Raw genomic sequence first — 5,432 nt, 5'->3', positions numbered from 1 at the left:
GAGTACTTACCCGAGCTTTCGTGCTTGTGTTTGGCTGGGTTCTGCCTCCAATCCCGAATGGGTTCGGATGGTACTTCATTTTTCAGCTGCAAACTTCTCCACGAAGTCTTTGTTGTAGATTTTCTCTGGCTCAGGCAAATGATACATTTGCCTTAGGTGCTCTGGCTTAAACGACCCGAAAATCCGTCCGTCTCTTGTGTGGAACGTTCTGTCAATGATTGGAATTTCCTCGATTGCCCATCGCACTACATCAGTGTAGGGAAGGACTTGCTCTCTGGCCGCTATTCTGTGAAGAAAGAAATCGGCAAACTCTTTGAGAGTTGCATCGGACTTTTTGAGTGAGTCCGCAGTAGCCGCTGTCACTGAAACTTCCGGTTGCTCAGCTTCTAGTAAATTATATGTGCCCTGCCATGTAGTCTTGTTAAGACCAATGCACGTAGTGTCTGAAATGAGGCCTTTCTTCTTATCTGTGGCAGCTTGCCCTGCTACAGGTGTAACAGCAAAGCCCGTAGTCCTCTTGGATCTTTTCCCCATCATGCTCAGGCTTCTCTCAAAAGACGAATTCTACACAATTGCAAGAGAAATTGTAACAACATAATAACAATGACACTTCACGGCTGGATAGATATATCATTTGAAGCGTGCTAAGATTAATTTTCAAAAGTGGTTGCGGATCCAATCGCTGAGAGGATATTGCAGATGCATTAATGGTGATTTGAGGCCTGCTACCCATTAAATGTGATGATTACACCGTTATCCGGGTGAATGACTCCCTTAAGCATGCAACAGATATTCTGGCGGTTAAGCGCAGGTGTTCGTTAATCGAAGGGGCAAAATATTTTAAATACACACGCATTACCTTATCCCTTGAATTTAACGGAATTTTGGGATTCGCGCTTTGTCGACCGGATATGAATATAAAATTAAAGCTTTAAGTAATGGCTTTTAAGAATGCTGACCACCGATGAGCGATATCGCATCGCTTCGGGGAATAAGTGCTGCACAATTATCACCAAAAGATCCCGCCGACAGCCGATAAGCGATATCGCATCGGGCTAGCGCATGGAAACATAGCTAGGTGCATATAAAGTGGTTTGGGGGTTACCGATTGCGATATCGCATCGCATTGGGGGTAGGAACCGGGTGCCTTACTGAAGTGCATGGAATTCTGCCGACGGCCGATAGCGATATCGCATCGGGTCGGGATTTATAACATAAAGCGGTTCCACATGAGGTATCGCCGATAGCCGATCGCCGATATCGCGTCGCGTCGGGGCATGAGTTATGTGCCGTTACTTGGTGTGCATGTAACATTGCCGATCGCCGATAGCGATATCGCATCGGCGGAGACCAAAATGCCATTTGAATGCATCTCTCATGTTATTGCGATATGCGATCTTGCGATCGCTTTATCGCAATAACAAAATATTATTTATTATTTGAAACATTAATATCCCAAAAAGGCTTAAATACATGAAAACCCATTTGATTATCCGGCCTTTTTTGAACATACAAGCATTGATGCCAAAATTTTTAAAAGGGACCCATTCCATATGTTAATTTTTTGTAAATAAGAATGATATGAAATGGGGGGGTTGTTGTAGGGCACAACAATTGGTGATTCGCTGGAAGAACCAGTTATCTCTAAAATTAAAACAAACACTTAAGCTTTTTGAAAATAGAAACTCAATCAGAATTGAAAACTTCTAATTTAACTGGATATTCGCGCGTTTTGAACCAAGTGAACTTACTCTGTTAACTTCTTTCCTTTTGGTTTCAAGAAAAATAAATACATCCTAAGTCTTTAAAATAGGCCTTTTATTGGTTTATAATAATAAAACAAAAACTTTCCCAAATCAGCTTTTATAATTAACTCCTCAGTCATAGGTAGAGCCTCTGTTGCCAGCAAACGTTTATAGTCTCGACAGGGATACCTTTTAACCATAGTATTGTTCGCTTTTCCATTCACATAAGAGTGTAGTTAACAGAATGAATCTAAAACATGTTCCCATATTTTATTTTTCATCTGGTGATCATGATCATCTTTTTTATCATTGATAAGATAAAAAGCCATTGTCCTGGTTTGGTGGCCAGCTGTTGACAATGCCATTCACTGGTAATATTTTAACTGAACAAGCTGGCTCGTGATGAGACCTCTTGTCTTGAAATTTCAAGCCATTACGCTATTTTGGTAGGCAGTATTGGTAATGTCGGTCAAACTATTTCCCTATGAACATGGTAAGCAGGCTTGTAATAAGACCTCTTATCTTTAATCTTTTTATATTTTAGAATTACACTCTGAGTAAGCATAAACTTTAGTGAATGGGGTGAACAATTTTCTCCTTAAGAGCAGATGGATGACAGGTGAAGAGTTGAAGATGCTGAAAATGGGTTAGCTTCTATCTCAAAATGGATAACCTCTTGAGACCAGTTTTGAAAACCGAAAATGATTCACAGAACTTTTACCTCTTGAGAAGAGTTTCCAAGACGTTAGGTCGTGATTTCAGAACACACAGATATCTAGTTTCCTAGAAATTATTCCTTTTGGTTGAGGGTTCTACTAGCTAAAAGAAAATATTCATATTATTTTGTGAGACAGCTTCTTTAAACCAAGCAAAAGGTCAATGGGGATACTCTACAATTTTATTTCCTACTGATCCTACAAACTAGACAAATCTACAAAGAGGAGAAGGGATTACCTTCTCAATTAAAGAATTTCTTCAAGATCAGGCCATTAACAGGGAGAGAATCTCTCACCCCTGATAAGTCTTGCAATAAAAAGGTCGAATGGCCTATCTTCTCACAGATCTGAAATGGTCCAAGCCACATTTTCTGAAATTTGGTATGTTTACCTTTATCTTCATGGGCCTTGTCCCATTTGAGAACTAAGTCACCAACTTGAAACTGTTTAGAAGCGGATGAGGTTAAGTCAAAGGATGCTTTGATGATTTGTTGATGTTTGACATGAGTGATTCTAGCTTTTTCCCTTTCTTCTTCTAATTTGAGAATTTGGTCATGTCTAAGTTGGATAGAGGAAGAAGGAGTCTCTTCAGTGTACTGTACTAGGGCTAGAGAGGGTAAAACAAGATTCGTAGGCAATACTGCTTCTTTTCCATATACAAGATTAAATGGGGAGGAACCTATAGAAGCCTTTTGTGTAATCCTATCAACCCATAATGCAAACACTAAAGATTTGTGCCAGTTTCTATGATTCTGTTCAACAGTTCGCTTAATGATTTTGATGAGATTCTTATTAGTAGATTCTGCTAAACCATTTCCCTGGGGATAATAATTAGCAGAGTATTTCAGTTTAAATCCTCTCTTAATAGCGAAATTATATATAGCATTTCCTGAGAAATAGGAAGCATTATAAAAAACGAGAGCGTTTGGGACACCAAACCTGGTAATGATGAATTGGTCTATGAACTCGATGATTGCCTCCGAATTTGCTGCCTTCAAAGGAATAGCCTCTACCCATTTGGTAAAATAATCGGTAGCAGTGAGGATATACCTATTTTGTTTGGAATATGGTGGAGTAATCTTTCCAATGATATCTAATCCCCATTGTTCAAATGGCTGTTCAATGTTGACACGTTGCAGAGGGAAAGCTGATTTCCGTTGTCTTCCACTAGAAGTTTGGCAATTGAAGCATTTTCTTACGTATTCATGATCATCTCTAAACAGTGTAGGCCAATAATATCCAGCATGAATAACTTTGTGGGCTGTTGTGTCTGCTCCAAAATGTCCTCCCGCTGGCCCATCATGTAGCTCCTGTAAAACTTTTTGAGCTTCAGGTTTCTCAAGACATCTTAACAGGATAGAATCATAATTTTGTCTAAAAAGCACATCATCAATGAGAGTGAAATTCTTCGCTTTTAACCTAATGGCCCTTTTATTTTTGTAAGATAAATTTGGAGGAGCATAACCGTTCTTCAAATAAAATATTAAATCTGCATATTGAGATTCAGAATCAGTGACACTTATCTGATTGATTGATTCAGTCTGATCCATATCGCTTGATTCAGGAATGTTTGATGCTCCTGCCAATATCCTGCAAAAACCTTGGCCCCTAACAATCTTTGCTGGCTTTATTTCTAAGTCATATTCTTGAAGCGTTGTGACCCAATTGGCCCTTCTTTCACCCAGTTCTTTTTGAATTAATAGTTGCCTTACCGCTGGGAAAGGGACTATAACTTTCGTGTGAGTTTTCAAAAGAAAGGGCCTGTAATGTTTGACTGCTTTAAACACAGCAAAGGCTTATTTCTCCACATCAGAATAATTTAGTTCGGCACCCTGAAGGTTTGAGCTAAAAAATGAAATGGGTGCTTCCAAGTTGTGAACATTTGGCTGCGTGAGAACTGCAGCATAGGATACATTGGACGCAACGGTATACAATGTAAAATGATTAGAAAAATTGGGAGTATTCAAGGCTGGGGCATTGATTATTGATTGCTTGATAACATCAAAAGCTTGCTTTTCTTCTAATCCCCACTTGAAGACTGAATTCTTCTTGATCATTGTCTGAAGTGGTAATACAATTTGAGAGAAATCTGGAACAAATCGTTTGACAAAATTAATCTGACCCAAAAATGACTGCATCGATTTTTTATTGTGTGGGAAAGGGATTTCAGAAATTTCCTTAATCCGATCAGGATCAATATAAATGCCATCTTTGGATACTATAAAGCCTAAGAGTTTTCCTTGGTCAAGAGCAAAGAAAGACTTCTTTGGGTTTAGATAAATACCATATCTTTTGCATCGCTGAAAGATTTGATTTAAGTCATGCAAATGATTATATCTCTTTTTAGAATATACAGTAATATCGTCTAGATAGACGACTACTGATCGATTAATCAACCCTTTGAAGGCTATATCCATGGCTCTCTCGGATGTCGCTCCCGCATTTATGAGTCCAAAAGGCATTTTCTGATATGCATAAGTTCCCCATTTTGTTATGAATGTGGTTTTAAGTTGGTCATCAGGATGAACCAAAACTTGGTTATATCCGGAGAATCCATCAAGAAAGGACATCAATTCAGAGCCTGCTACTGATTGGAGAATTTGCTCCATATTAGGTAACGGGAAATTATCTTTCAAGCTTGCTTTATTCAGGTTTCTGAAATCAATACAGATTCGAATGTCGCCATTTTTATTTCTGACTGGCACCATATTAGAGACCCAATTTGAATGTCGGACAGGAAAAATAACTTTGGCTTTCAAAAGCTTATTAAGCTCCGACTTTATCTGGCTCTCCAAATTTGGATGTATTTTTCTTAACTTTTGCTGAATTGGTTTCTGATCAGGAAGCATAGGAATGGTATGCTGGATAATAGATGTATCATATGTCTTTAAGTCATCATATTTCCAAGCAAAGACCTGTTTGTTTTTTCTCAATAGTTTAATAAATGCTTCTTTTTCTTCCTGGGAAAGTC

This window comes from Pinus tabuliformis, chromosome 2_2, assembly GCF_031772625.1.
Source record: "Pinus tabuliformis cultivar Carrire ecotype Pingquan chromosome 2_2, CPIR1, whole genome shotgun sequence".
NCBI lineage: Eukaryota > Viridiplantae > Streptophyta > Pinopsida > Pinales > Pinaceae > Pinus > Pinus tabuliformis.
The sequence above is the reverse complement of the archived record's forward strand: the minus strand, read 5'-3'. Positions refer to the sequence as shown.